The 16,120-nt window shown below is 41.0% G+C and overlaps 1 long non-coding RNA gene across 3 annotated transcripts in view; it reads right to left on the bottom strand.

The window, feature by feature from the left end:
• Nucleotides 1-360: 360 nt before the first annotated feature.
• Nucleotides 361-16,120, bottom strand: part of LOC105603748 (uncharacterized) — a 79,815-nt gene continuing 64,055 nt past the window's right edge. The window contains exons 4-6 of one of the 3 annotated variants that reach the window (XR_009595202.1): nt 5,225-5,397; nt 4,977-5,140; nt 361-2,106 (exon numbers count right to left, since the gene is read on the bottom strand). This is a non-coding gene — a long non-coding RNA (uncharacterized LOC105603748). Of the gene's footprint in view, nt 5,141-5,224; nt 5,398-16,120 lie in introns of all 3 variants that reach the window. The other 2 variants (XR_003586293.3, XR_009595197.1) reach the window with 2 other exon arrangements.

Genomic DNA, 16,120 nt, shown 5'->3' with positions numbered 1-16,120 from the left:
TGGGAGGAGAAGGGGACAGCAGAGGATGAGATGGTTGGGTGGGATCACTGACTCAATGGACATGAGTTTGAGCAAGCTCCAGGAGTTGGTGATGGACAGGGAAGCCTGGCATGCTGCAGTCCATGGGGTCACAAAGAGTCGGACATGACTGAGTGACTGAACTGAACTGAACTGAACTGAAACATAAAATAGATAAAGTGGACAGGAACCAACAAGGGCCTACTGTATCACACAGGGAACTATTCAGTACCTTGTAATAACCTGTAAGGGAAAAGAATCTGAAAAAGAATATATACCAAACTGAATCACTTTGCTGTATACCTGAAACTAATACAACATTGTATACCAACTACACTTCAATTTTTTTTTTCTTACTTTATTTTACTTTACAATACTGTATTGGTTTTGCCATACATCAACATGAATCCACCACGGGTGTACATGCGATCCCAAACATGAACCCCCCTCCCACCTCCCTCCCCACAACATCCCTCTGGGTCATCCCCAGTGCACCAGCCCCAAGCATGCTGTATCCTGCATCGGACATAGACTGGTGATTCGATTCTTACATGATAGTATACATGTTTCAATGCCATTCTCCCAAATCATCCCACCCTCTCCCTCTCCCTCTGAGTCCAAAAGTCCGCTATACACATCTGTGTCTTTTTTGCTGTCTTGCATACAGGGTCATCATTGCCATCTTTCTAAATTCCATATATATGTGTTAGTATACTGTATTGGTGTTTTTCTTTCTGGCTTACTTCACTCTGTATAATCGGCTCCAGTTTCATTCATCTCATCAGAACTGATTCAAATGTATTCTTTTTAATGGCTGAGTAATACTCCATTGTGTATATGTACCACAGCTTTCTTATCCATTCATCTGCTGATGGACATCTAGGTTGTTTCCATGTCCTGGCTATTATAAACAGTGCTGCGATGAACATTGGGGTACATGTGTCTCTTTCAATTCTGGTTTCCTTGGTGTGTATGCCCAGCAGTGGGATTGCTGGGTCATATGGCAGTTCTATTTGCAATTTTTTAAGGAATCTCCACACTGTTTTCCATAGTGGTTGTACTAGATTGCATTCCCACCAACAGTGTAGGAGGGTTCCCTTTTCTCCACACCCTCTCCAGCATTTATTGCTTGCAGATTTTTGGATCGCAGACATTCTGACTGGTGTGAAGTGGTACCTCATTGTGGTTTTGATTTGCATTTCTCTAATAAGAATACACTTCAATTTTTAAAGAAGAAAAATAAATAGATATATCTTTTTAAAGCTCACTGTGAAAAGGGCAGTAGGGTATAAGGAGGTAAAAGGCAGATCACCCAGAATAATATTTGTTCTCAAGCTCAAAAGCATTCAAAGGCCAGGCATGTCATACAGATAAAACTAACTTGATCCAGATCTGGGAAATTGTTGTCCCAAGTACGTTTTATAACTCCTGCTTTCTCCTCCCTCCCTTCCAAGGTGTGGTTGGACCTGATGCATGGAGGTTAGGTGAATTCCCTGGGAAGATTTAGAGATATAGAGTCCAGGAAATCACTACAGCTCTTGTGTTCCCAGCACAGAAGTGACAGTAGGAATGTATAATGCAGCTGTCTTTTCCAAGGGGAACAAAAGGCCAGGTGACCCTGAAGGAAAGAATATTTTAGCTCAAATATTTTTTAAAAAGCTTGCTAAAGCTCAGAGCCATTCGTCTAAGCTTCCTTCCCTGCCATATTCAGATCACATTTATTATTACTATTTTTTTTTTTTTACAGCAGTGCAACAGCAAGGCAGAAACTATCATTCTACCAAACAAATTCAGGTCAAATTTTTTGGTTGTCTGTCTTGTTGCTGCACTTTCAGAAATCTGTTCAGTAAATATAGCAGGACAGTGGCATGACTGGCCTTTTCCCCAGTTTGAGTCAGCCCTAGGCATAGCTGCTTGTAAGGAATAGGATCTTTTTTTAACCCTTCACATGGTGCCAGGGCAAATTCCTCAGTGTATTCACAAGTCAAGGGATAGTATCCCTGGTGTGGAAATGTCTGGCAGGCTGGAATTTCTGGGTGGCTTTTCCGACTGTAGGGATTCAAGTAAACCATTGTCATTCTTCCATCTCTAGCAAGAGAAAGGAAAATCCCAGCCATTAGAGAATTAGTTCTGGCTCAAGAACATGGGTTTTCTTTCCTGGAAATAGGGTCTGGCTCAGTGAGATGCCCTCAGACTTGGTGTTTTGTGTTGCCAAGATGCCTGCTTCTGGCAAGCTACAGGGGAAAGAGGCTGCTTGAGAGAGAGAGTCTTGATGCCCCTCAGAATGACACAAAACCTCCATTATTTAATAGTTATTCAGTACAAAAGAAATTTTATCCCAAGAGTAAGGCTTAGACAATCTGACAAATAGAAGTATTTTAAGAATTATAAACAGAAATCAGATCACATTAAATAGTTCATGTCTAAGCATAATACACGTTAAATTGCCTTATGGGCCGAATAGGGAAACAAAGAAGCTGGTTGTGGATTTGCAGTGTTATAAGTGCATCTGTGACTAGCAGCACAGGGACTGGGTAAGCCAATTTCCTGTGCCCTCTGGCACAAACACCTCAGCACCTGGACACTCCTAAGACTCCTCTGTTAATGACCCTGTGTGATGGAAGCTACTGGGTCAGTAGTGAAGTTGCCCCAGATGCAGGGCCAGACCGTGATGTGACATAGAACTCAGTCTCTTCCAGACCCTTGCAATAATCACTTTGTATCCAGAAATTTTCCTAAGAGTTGTTGCTCATGAAATTATTACCCACTGTAGTGTTCTCCTAGAGAAGGCAATGGCAACCCACTCCAGTATTCTCGCCTGGAAAATCCCATGGACAGAGGAGCCTGGTAGGCTGCAGTCCATGGGGTCACACAGAGTCGGACACGACTGAAGCGACTTAGCAGCAGCAGCAGCAGGTGTTCTCCAAGTGTGGTCTGTGGCCACATGGGGAGTCCAAAGCCATCTCAGGTGGCCCATGAGGTCAAAACTAGTTTCAGGATAATACTAAGATGCCATTTACCTTTTTCACTGTGTTGACATTTGCATGGATGATACACAAGTCAAGGTGGTGAAAACCTCTGGTGCCTTAGCTCAAGTCCAGGCAGTGGTACCAAACAATACTATTAGTTATTGCATTCACTGTCACACACTCAAAGTACCAAAAAAGCCCCATCTCTTTCATTGAAGAATGTCTTTGACAGGACTTCCCTAGTGGCCCAGTGGTTAAGGATCCACCTGCCAATGCCAGGGACACGGTTTTTTGACCTTTGGTTCAGGAAGTTCCAAATGCCACAGAGCAACTAAGCCTGCGTGCTGCAACTATTGAGCCCGCATGCTGCAGAGCCTGTGCTCCACAGAGAACCCACTGCAGAGAGAAGCCTGAGCACTGAACTAGAGAGGAGGCCCCACTCAACATAACAAGAGAAAGCTCATGCATAACAACGGAGACCCAGCACAGACAAAACCATAATAAATAAATAAAATTTAGAAAAAGAATGTCTTTGACAAAGCCATTAACATTATTTGTTATATTAAATCTAGACCTTTAAGCATATATTTTTAAAATATTTTATGTGAAGAAATGGAAAATAAGCATAAAGAACATCTGCTACAAACTGAAGTACAATGTTTGTCTCAAGGAAAAGCACTTGTGTAATTGAGTTACAAGCTAAACTAGCTGTCTTTGTCAAGAACCATTAATTTTACTTGAAAGAAAAACAGAAATAAATTACAGTTATTCAAACTTGGGCATTTAGCATATTTTTTTTTTCAAAAATAAACAAGCAAGCCTATTACTTTCAAGAAAATAACTGACAGTATTTTGTTGCCAGTGGTAAAATCGAGCCTTCAAAAAAAATTAGAATTTTTGAAAACTTGTATCAGCCAATGAATATCTTACATTTTGAAGATCTGCATAACTCAGTGAATCAACATTTTCCAAGTGACCAATGCCTGGTATTACAAAATTAGGCATGGGTAAAAGATCACTGCAAACTACAAAGTGGATCACTGGATTTTAATGCAACAGAGATGAGAAAATCACTCTTTCATTTTTAAGTTCCACATTGCAACTAACCTTTAAGAAACTACCACTTGTACAGTTCTGGTGTAGTATCAAAGGGTATACAATTATCTTAAAGAGCTCATAAAATACTCCTCTCTTTTCCAATGACACATCTGTGCAAAGTCAGATGTTCTCTGTATACTTTAACTAAAACAATACAGACTAAATGTGGAAGTAGATAGAATCCAGCTGTCTGCTCTTAAGCCAGGTTTAAAGAGATTTGCAAAAGTGTAAAACAATGTCACTCTTCTCATTACCTCATTTTGTTTTGGAAAATTAATAATAATTTTGGAAAATTATTTCTCAAAAAAACTGTATTACTGAAGTGAGTATTGGATGAGTTAATTAATACTATTCTTGAATGAATTAAATACATACCTTAAAAATTTCCATTTTAATTTTCAGTGTGTTAAGTATCAGTAGTTAAAAACTAAATAAGTGAAAAATCTTCATGATTCTAAATCATTTTTAAGAATATAAAAGGGTCTTAAGTTTAAAAAATTGAGAACTATTGATCTTCTTAAACCTCATGCAATAAAGCTACTCAAACTAGGAAGCATGGGAGAGTGGACAAAACATGTGCTCTGGACTTAGACCTAGGTTAAGATTCTGTCTTTACCATTTGATAGCTATTTGATCTAATGAATCATTTTACTGCTCTAAGTTTCAGTTTCCTCATCTATAAGATGGGAGTAATAGATTGCTTGAGGGTTGGGTATAACACTTTAAGGTACTAAACATAATGCTTCACAATAAATCAAATATTTATTGATTGAATGAATTTAGTAAGATATTCAGTATATCAATGACTGCTTTGGGCTGCAAGGATTGGAAATGGTTTAAACGGTTAAAAATACAAGCAAACAAACAAAAAACACCAACAAAAAATTTTACCTTCCATAAAAGAAGTCCAGAGACAGCAAGGCACAACAATGCCATAGACTCATGTTCTTCCTATCTCTTTGCTCCGGTTCCTCAGCATTGACCTTCCTCCTTAGGCAGGTGGCAAGGTGGTAGCAGCAGTTCAAGGGATCACATGCAGGAAAGAGAAGAATTTCCTGAAGAAGAGAGATTTTTTCCTCCCATATGTGCCTTTCTTTTAGGAAAGAGAAAACTTTCTGTATTGCCCTTAGCTTACTTACCCTCATATTCATTCCTGAATCTGGTCTCACGTCCATTCCTGAACTGATCCCTGGCCAGACAGATAGGCCATGCCTTTGACCAATCAGGTCCACTTATTGGGCTGGAGGTGGGATCAAGTTTCCTGAGGCACTGGCTTGACAGGTGAAGGCCTGATAACTGAACAAAATCAGGGCTTTGCAAGGAAGGGAAAGGGAGAGCAGAAGTAACTAGTAGGCAATCAGGGCTTTCCAGGTGACTCAGTGTTAAAGAATCCACCTGCCAGTGCAGAAGGGACAGGGTTGAATTGTTGGGTCAGGAAGATTCCCTGGAGAAGGAAATGGCAACCCATTCCAGTATTCTTGCCTGGGAAATCCCATGGACAGAGGAGCCTGGCGGGCTATAGATCATGGGCTCAAGAAAGAGTCGGACACAACTTAGCGACTAAACAACAGCAGCAGTAGGCAATTACACAGGGTTCACTACATCCAGTAAATAAAATTCTAAGATGGTGGGTCCCAGTACTGGTTGGCAGACTGGCTACATAGAAGCCACCTGGGAACTTGTTAAAAAATATAGCTCAAACTGTGCTGTACATATGAATTACCTTGAGATCTCATTAAAATGCAAATTTTACATTTATAACAAGTGCTCAGATAATATAGCCAAGCTCTAGTGTATGAACCCTAGTTTGATTATCAAAGATTACAGGCTGCCACCTCCAAATTACTAACTTGGTCTCGCAGGGGACTATGGTCAGAGAATTGGGATCAAAGTGATGGAACATCAGCAATATCAAGATTGGCATTCATTCACTCATTCTTTCATTCAATAAACATTCATAGAAACCCCTGCCTTGCCATATCTGGTGCTCATTGCTGAAAGCAGAGTCCACATTCCAGCTGGGGAGAGAGAACAGGCAGATCGATAAGCAGACGTTGTTAATATAATGTGAGAAAAGCTATCAACTGTGATTGAGGGGCAAGAAGTGACTCACTGGTGAAGATGAGGTGACAGGTAGGGAAGGCTGCACAGAGGACTTTTAACTGGCCTTTCTTTGGTGACCAGAGTGAGACAATGTGGATGCATAAAAGCATGAAAATATAAATGAACAAAGTACATTCAGGCATAGTGAGAAAGTCTCTTTGTGTCTCATGTACAGGCTGAGATGGGGGTGGAGAAAGAGAAGGTCAAAAAGCCTGGCTGGGGCTAGATGATGGAGCGGCCTTAAATGCTGTCTTAAATCACTCTATAGCTATTCTCAAGTTTGCTTCCTAGAGTCACTTGGAGAGCTTTAAAAAATCATGATGCCCCTGGCCACATCTGAGGTCAGTTACAATAAATCATACTTTTGGGGAGGGCGTAGGATGGTGATAGGGAGGCAGCATCAGTACATTTTAGAGCAGGTGGGGCAATGTGCAGCCAAATTGAGAACCACAGCTTGGCCCCCAGCGCCTGCTCAACCTGTTTGCATAGAACATGCATTTCAGTGTGGTTACAGCCCATCCTTCCTAAATGCACTTTTCATTTCAATTTGATATTCAAAATCAGAATTATTAAAAGGCTTTTATGCCACAGAGGCCATGTGATGGGCACTGGAATGGCGCTCCCCCTGCACATGGGCCTGTGGGGTGCGGGCAGATGAAGCCTGCTCTTTGTTCTCCTGCCTGCATCTGTGAAAGCTGATCTCTGCGTAGCCACAGCCAGGCAGAGGGCACCCCTTTCTCTCACTAGCCTAGACCACAGGGATCTTTGACTGGAGTCCGCAGAGTGTTTGCCGAATGAGAACACCTCCCCTGTTCCCTTGTTTGAACTGAATACCTACTCGGGAATTGGGGTATATTTTCACTTGATGAGATGAAAAGATGAACTCTCCACACTGTGACAGAAGAATCTTTTTGTAGGCGTTTCACAATATGAATTTGGAACGCCTGCTCTTGGTTTTGATTTCTGTATTCAGCTACTAAAATGTTTTTCTTAATAAAAGTTGTCCCTTCTTGTTTCTCACCATTCAAGTCCCTGAAGTAACCTTGAAAGTGTCCAAATGTTGCCCTGGAACTTTTGCAGTGGTTGTCCCCTCAAGTTGCAGAATTTCTGGAGTGTTTTGAATTTAACAAAAAAATACTTAAAACTGTTCCATGTATAAAACATAAACACAATTCAAAAACAGCACTCCAAACTTGTTTACCATCCAGCCCAGGCCCCTAGTTTTTAGCCAATAAAATATTCAGGCGTTCTTAATGGAATAGAACAAGTTCTTCCTGTGGGAGACAATGGAGACTGGGGACTGATGTATGCAAATACCATGGCCCAGCAGGTTCCTGGGAATGCAGGCCTGGCTTTGGGCTGACTCTGGTTTGGCCTTAATGACTATTTTGACTGTGTCCTCTTTTACAATTCCCCACCCAGCACATGCGAGGTGAAGTGCTGCTCTATTTTCTGAATTAAACTGGTGTCCAACAAGCCTTCTGGGGTCCTTTCTGCTTTCCGCCCCCAGGTGAGGGAGAGATGCCATCCCACCTCCCCAGCGATCCACAGGCCTTTGCTGCATACTTTTTAAATAATTCACTCAGCTTCTTCTCTCTGTGATAGCCCAGGCTTCCCCACAACCAAAGGATGTGTAATCACCTTGAAAAGAAAAATAAAACAAACATTCATCTGCAGCTCTGACTCAAAAGAACTGGATTCTATGGAAATTACAGGCTTTCACTCTGGCTGTGCAGATGTGACCAGGAATCCACGCTGTAGCTAATGCGGGAGGGGAGCTGGACTCCATGTGCACGGAGTGCCAGTGTGTGGGTGGCCTGGGCCAGTGGGCGCAGCCAGCCCCTCCTAGATAGGATTGGGCTGGGTTGAGTCCCTGAGCTGGAAGCCCCGCGGATGCCTGACCACTTTCAGGGAGAATATGTCATTAGTAAACAAAGCCTCAACAGCCCCCACCCCAGCCTGCATTTCCACAGCCTCAGTCTTGCTTGGCCTCCCATTCCTGCGGCTGCGGCTGCTCCGACCCAGCGCCTGGCTCTCCCAAGGCCCCGCTCGGATACAAACAAGCTGGCCTTTGATGACAGGAAGGGAGTGGAGTTTTAATCTTGGTTCAGGGAGACGTTACCTCCCTCTTTGTGGATCAGCGATTGCTTTCAAAATACCGGGAATCATTATTTTACCTTACAGGAAGGGTTATTCTGTGCCATGATTAATTTAGCTGAGGCTCTTAGAAAACAGTAAAAGCTGAGTAGCCTTATTAGTCCCCATTTTAAAAAGCACTTTAACATCCCCGGGCAACAGGTCTGATGAGAAGTGCTACTTATCGTGACCCTCTGTACATTCCTTCTTCTGAGCTGGTTCTCACAGGGCTTTTTAGTTGCTCTGATGAAAATGCACTGGTTCCAAATGAATCAAATAGGAATTAAGCAGAAATGTAATTTTTATCTTTAAAGAAGATCAATTCCAGTTTCTAATGAAGGAAAGAGAAGAAATCATTTCATGCTAACCAGAAGGGAGACACATCCTGCATTTTGGAGAGAGGTGAAACAAGGGTTTGGGTTTAAAGTTTAATTAGAAAATGTTTGCCTAAAAGAACAGCTCAACTGAAACTTGCTCACACTCTGGGGCCCCAGAGCTGCTCTCCTCTCTTCTCCCAGTCCCTTCCCCTTTCCTTCTTCATTCTCTCTCCTTCTCTCTCACCCAGTGAAGAATAGCATGGAGGAAAGGATGTCTTCATAAGACACATGAAGACATCTTCAGTGGTACAGAAAAGGCAGGGATTACAAATGCAGGGGATGAATTGGTAGAGAGAGGGACCTCGCCCCAGCTCTGGGAAATTCCACATATCTTCCCCAAGGGAGCAGCCCCTTTGCCTACAAATGCATACCACCAGCAGCCAGGGTGTCAGCAAGAGCCCTGGGAGCTGAGGGGTTTCCTGGAAACCAGTCCCAAGCTGTACCTCTGTCACCAAGGATGTACCAGGATGTGCCAAACTCTCATCCCATTTGACAGTTTCTTAACTTGTCCTTTACATGTGCTTTTAATTTTTATTTAATAAAGGAACAGATGCTTTATAATTAAAGACCACTTGGTGATTAAAATCAGTTTTACTGATGGCTAACAAACACAAGGAAAAGCTGATACAAATCTTTATGAGCTGCTTTTTGACAATCCCTCCTCTCTCAACCTTGTTTTCTCTGAAACGGCATGTCTCTCACTTTCCTCCAACTTTGTTTTGGCCTAGTAATTCTATCCTGTCACACAACGGCTCATCCTCTGTCCTCCTGGTTTTGATTACCAACTGTTGTTTATTTTAAATGTAGTTACTGGCTAATTAAATAGAAATTAACTACATTTAGAGACAGGGTTCTCAACTATTGGGTTATTGCCTCTAACTTTGGCAAATATTCCTCCTGCAGGTAGTTCTGATAGCAGAAATTCCAGAGGCAAAGTCTTTGTATAGGCCCCTTAGGGCAACTACCTGCTACACCCAGAGTTTCATGAAGCCAGGTGGCATGTTATCTTCATCCATCAGGACCTAGAGCAAGCTGGGCTGTAACTGGAGCTGCTTCCTGTTGTGATTTAGTTAAACCATTTCTGATTCAAGACAGACTCTCCTATCAGAAGGTCAGGTTTATTTCACTGAAGAAGGGGGGTGGGGGAACCATCTTCTGCTTTTCTTCATTTTGGGGACAGCTGGAATGCATCTTCCTTTCCACCCAAACACTGAACTCTACTTGGTTGGGTGAAGGAGAGGCTGGCTCCCTTCCTGGTTTGGGTGGAACACATGGATTAAATCAGTCAAACGCAGAGAACAGCTGAGCTGGAGGCTTCCTACTCTCAGGTCAAGCCCCTGGTACTAACCACCTAGATAATCTGATATGGGTATCATTTATTCTAAAATGAGAACAAGAAACACATCAATGACAGAATTCAATAGTCCAAGCCTTTTTCAGTCTCAATCTGTGCTTCTGTAGATTGTACAGATATGTATAAGTTATACATAGTTGTGTCTCCACATCATCATTGCCTTCTCATCAGGATATGTATTCTCCTGTCTTTGCCTATTGTTAAGCTACCTATCTTTCAAGATTCAGCTCAGGCCCATCTCCTCTTTTATGAAGATATTCCCTGAGATACTGAGTCAAGTCCCAGCTCCATTCCTTAACAGTCTTATTTTCCTAATAAGGAAAATGGGGCATTATGGTTAAAATCAAAAGGTTAATAAGTGTGAAGGATATTAAGTTCTTCACAGATGTGAGGCACCACTATAATTTCATTATGACTCATTATTAGTATTGAATTCTAGAATGCTATTTTGGGCATTCATTTTATGGTACCTTACATCATTACTTAATTGTTCCTGATATGCCTGCTTGTTCTCTCTCTAGGTTGTAAATGAATAGAAAGTAAATAATCAAAGATAGATTTATCTACAAGGGTGACACAACCTTATTTATAATAGCAAAAAAATGGAAAATTGCCTAAAAGTACAATATAAAGGACTGGGATTGGTTTTAAAAAGTGGATTATATATTCATTTAATGGAATCTAGTTTGGCTACTAAAATGGAAGGAAAGAATGAAAAGAGCTAAAAGGAGCACCACTCTTAAAATGAGAGCATTAACTTCAAAATCATAACTTTTCTATGTTAACTTATAAAAGAGTTGAAGTTGCAAAGCAAGCAACAGATCTAAAACCTAAGGAAGGGACAAGGTCTGTAGAGAGAAAGGGAATGCAAAGTATTCACTTGGGGTAGATGTCATCAGATACCAGTGTATGTGTTAAGTCACTCAGACATGTCTGACTCTTTGCGATCCCATGGACTGTAACCTCCCAGGCTCCTCTGTCCATGGAATTCTCCAGGCAAGAATACTGGAGTGGGTTGCCATTCCCTTCTCCAGGGGATCTTCCTGACCCAGAGATCCAACATGGGCCTCCTGCGTTGCAGGTAGATTCTTTACCATCTGTACCACCAGGGAAGTCAATGATGAGTATTTCTCAATAAATTTATGACTGAAATGCATGATTACAATGTGTAATTTAAAACCAACTTGGTGACAGCACTTGAAATTCCTAAAGAATTTTGCAAACATGAGGCTATCTGCAGAGCTCAACTCTTCTTAGAGCCTATCATTGTGAGTCAGTCACCATATACAGTAAGAACACCAGGGTCTCCCTATCACTAGGGCTTTCCTAGTGGCTCACTCAGATACCAGTGAAAGTGAAAGCCACTCATTCGTGTCCAGCTCTTTGTGACCCCATGGACTATACAGTCCATGGAATTCTACAGGCCAGAATACTGGAATGGGTAGCCTTTCCCTTCTCCAGGGGATCTTCCCAACCAAGGGATCAAACCCAGGTCTCCCGCAATGTAGGCGGATTCTTTCCCAACTAAGCTATCTGGGAAGTCCTCAAATACCAGTAAATGAGTTTAAATGAAATAGCTGATAAGTTGGTGAAGACAGAATACAGGCTGACAGTTCAGTTCAGTTTAGTTGCTCAGTCATGTCCGACTCTTTGCAACCCCATGAACTGCAGCACACCAGGCTGTCCTGTCCATCACCAACTCCCGGAGTCTACCCAAACCCTTGTCATTGAGTCAGTGATGCCAGCCAACCATCTCATCCTCTTTCGTCCCCTTTTCCTCCTGCCCCCAATCTTTCCCAACATCAGAGTCTTTTCAAATGAGTCAGCTCTTCGCATCAGGTGGCCAAAGTATTGGAGTTTCAGCTTCAGCATCAGTCCTTCCAATGAACACCCAGGACTGATCTCCTTTAGGATGGAGTGGTTGGATCTCCTTGCAGCCCAAGGGACTCTCAAGAGTCTTCTCCAACACCACAGTTCAAAAGCATCAGTTCTTCTGCGCTCAGCTTTCTTTACAGTCCAGCTCACATCCATACATGACCACTGGAAAAACCATAGCCTTGACTAGACAGACCTTTGTTGACAGGCTGACAGGCAAGTGTGAAACCGAGGGCCACAGAATTTGGGGAAATTTATACTTCTTTCAGGCTCTTTCTCCACAACCCCTACAATTGCTCACAGAAAAGACTGGAAAGAGCCCTAAGTTGGATCTATCATGTTGTAGAGCTAGGAGAGTTGTAGAGTCATTTTGTGGGAGGGGCAAGAAATACTGGTTGAATCTATCTCTCCTACTTCCTATGGAGAAAAAAAAAAACAAACCTTAATCTTTAGAAGGAAAGTGCATCAAGCACTGCTACCCTTAAGGCATTGGAGAAAACTCACTGCAAATGGGTGAAAGGAGCAGAAGCAAAAAATAAGGGAGGGATATGGCTCAGACAGTAAAGAATCTGCCTGCAATGTGGGAGACCAGGGTTTGATCTCTGGGTTGGGAAGATCCCCTGGAGGAGGGCATGGCAACCCACTCCAGTATTCTTGCCTGGAGAACTTAATGGACAGAGGAGCCTGGCGGGCTACCATTCGCGGGGTTGCAAAGAGTTGGAAACGACTGAGTGACTAACACACACACATAATAGAGCTTCCCTGGTAGCTCAACTGGTAAAGAATCTGCATGCAATGCAGGAGATATCAGTTTGATTCCTGGGTCGGGAAGATCCCCCTGGAGAAGGGATAGGCTATCAACTCCAGTATTGGGCTTCCCTGGTGGCTCAGACAGTAAAGAATCTGCCTGCAATGCAGGAAACCTGGATTTGATCCCTAGGTTAGGAAGATTCCTTGGAGGATGGGCATGGCAACCACTCCAGTATTCTTGTCTGAAGGATCCCATGGACAGAGGAGCCTGGTGGGCTACAGTCCATGGGGTTTCAAAGAGTTGGACATGACTGAGCAACAAAGCACAGCACAGTACAGGATTACACACAGAGCCTACAAACACAGCCAGGATAGGGTAAGAGAACTGAAATGCCATATCTCATATGATGCATGCCTAAGACTGAGGCTTATTCAGGACACAGGATAGATTCCTGCACCATACCTCCCCACCACAAACTAGCAACAACAAGTTACTTAAATAACAATAGGAGAATACTACTGAGAGAGAAATGGAAGAAAAATAAGAGTAGACCAAGAAACTCTTGCTGAGAAACAATGCAAAGAGAACAGCTAAAATTCAGAATCAAACAGACATTGTTCTGGTAAATTCACTTCCAACCTAAGCACAAGGTAGGTCTATGAAAAATTTGAAGGCTGTGATATACTGAAGAAAAGCACAGCAATCCAAACCTAGAAAGCTTCAAGTCATCTCATCAAAGGTCTAACAGAAGGAAAGGTACTTTCATATTAAGGCTTATAAACTACTTTTTCCAGTCTCTACTAAGCTATACAAGATGATTAGCTTCAACAGAAAATTAAAAGGCATATGAAAAGGCAAGAAAAAATAGACTCCAAAGAAACTAAGCAAACACTGGAACCAGAAACAATTATGGCACAGATGTTAGGACTATCTGACAGGGAATTTTAAATATGTTAATGGCCCTAATGAAAAAGGTGGACAACATGCAAGATCAGATGGTTAATATAAGCAGTGAGAAAGAAAGTATGAGAAAGAATCAAATTACATCAAAATGCTGGAAATGAAAAACACAATAATAGAGCTAAAAAATGCCTTAGACAGTTTCACTAATAGACAGAGACAGATGGGGCATGAATCAGTAAACTTGAAGATAGGTCAATATAAATTACCAAGAATGAAACACAAATAGAAAAAAGAGTGGGATGAAAGATAAAGCATAATACCCAAGAGTTATAGGACAATATTAAATATTCTAATATATGCATAATTAGAATCCTAGGAATAGAAGAGAGGGGGACACAAGATACATTTGAAGAAATAATGACCAAGATTTATTTAAATTTTATGTTAAACCACAGATTTAAGAAGCTCAGAGGGCATAAAAGTAGGATGATACAACACACATACATACCTAGGTATATCATAAGATTTAAACTGCTGAAAACCATTGACAAAGAAAAAACATTAAAGGAAGCCACAGAAAAAGAAACATACAGAGGAACAAAGAAGAGTTGCAACAGAATTCTTCTCAGAAATAATGCAAGCCAGAAGACAGTGAAGTGACATTTTTAAAGTACTAAAAGAAAAAAAAAAGAAAGAAAACCCCTGTCAACCCAGAATCCTCTATCCAGCAAAAATACCTTTCACAAAAGAAAAATACTTTTTCTGGCTTACAAAACTGAAGAAATTTATTACTAGGAAACTCGTGTTATAAGAAATGTTAAAGGAAGCTCTTCATGCAAAAAGAATATTAGACTGAAGCTTGGATCAACACAGAGAAATGAAGATCATGGAAATGGGATAAATAAATGAAGTAAAATAAAATTCATTTCTTTTCTTATCTTTGATTGCTCTAAAAGATAACTATTCAGTGTTGGAAGCAATGATAGTAGCAATGTGTTCTGTGTTCACAGTGCATGTAAAAGTGAAAGGTATGAAAATAATAACACAAAGGATAGAAGGGAGGAATTGAGACGGTATTGCTGCTAGCTCCATAAAAGAGTATAATGTTTGGAGGCAGACCAGATTAATTAAAGATGTATGGTGAAACCACTTGAGAGACTACTAAAAACAATTTTTTTAAAGAGGAAAGAGTAATAAATAACAGGGGAGATGAAACAGAATAACTAAACATTCTCAATTAACACAAGAGAAAGCAGGAAAAGAAAAAGTGCAGAGGGAACAAGTGAACTCACATTAAAGACAGATTGGTTAAAAGTAAAAGGATAAATGAAGGAAAATATGTCATGCAAGCACTAATCAAAAAAAAAAAAAAGCTGGAGCAGCTGTTATCAAAGAAAACCAAAATGAGATATTATCAGGGAGAAAGAGGTATATACTACATAATGATAAAAGATTTAGTTTTCCAAGAAAATGTAACCAATCAACTTGTGAATGTACCTAATAGCACAACTTCATAGACATGAAGCAAAAGAGATGGACCTGAAAGGAGAAATGTACAATTACCTCTTAGTAATCAATAGAAGATTACTTGGCTCAAACTGGGGTCTCCTACATTGCTGGTGGATTCTTTACCAGCTGAGCTACCAGGGATGCTCTCAATCAATAGAAGATTACTTGGCTGCTTCCCAGGTGGTGCTACTGGTAAAGAACTGACCTGCCAATGCAGGTGACATAAGAGACACAGGTTCAATCCCTGGGTTCAGGAAGATGCCCTGGAAATGGCAACCCACTCTAGTATTCTTGCCTGGAAAATCCCATGGACAGAGAAGACTTGTGGGCTACAGTCCATATAGTCACAAAGAGTCAAATATGACTTAAGCAACTCAGCACAGCACAGCACAATCAATAGAGGCAAATAGTTAATTAACATGGAAATAGAAGCCCTAAAGGACACTATTAACAACCAGACCAAATTGGCATGTATAGAACACTCTGCCCAACAACAGCAGAATACATTTTCTTTTCAACTACACATGGAACATTCACCAATATATACCATATTCTATGAAATAAAACAACCTTTAAAATATAGACACCATTCAAAGTATATTCTCAGACCATAATGGAATTAAAACTACAAATCAATATCATAAAGTACTCAAATACTGGAACTGAGTCTTCTTCTAATAATCTATGGAACAAAGAGAAAACCTCAAGAGAAGTTAAAAAAGAGTTTTGACTGAAAGAAAATAAAAATGCAACATATCAAAATGTGTGCACTGCAGCTGAAGTAGTGTTAGAGAGAAATTTAGGCATTAAGTACTTTTAGAAGAGAAAAAGGGTCTCACATCAACAATCTAAGCTCCTGCCTTTATAACCTAGAAAAACAAGAGCAAGATACACTTAAGTTACACATAAACCAGGGAAAGAAAATAAAAATTAAAACAAATCAATGAAGTTAAAAACAGAAAACAATAAAGAAACATTGATGAACCCCAAAGCTGATTCTTCTGATAAACCTCTGGCCAGACTGACC

This window comes from Ovis aries, chromosome 1 (genome assembly GCF_016772045.2).
Source record: "Ovis aries strain OAR_USU_Benz2616 breed Rambouillet chromosome 1, ARS-UI_Ramb_v3.0, whole genome shotgun sequence".
Lineage (NCBI taxonomy): Eukaryota > Metazoa > Chordata > Mammalia > Artiodactyla > Bovidae > Ovis > Ovis aries.
The sequence above is the reverse complement of the archived record's forward strand: the minus strand, read 5'-3'. Positions and strand labels throughout refer to the sequence as shown.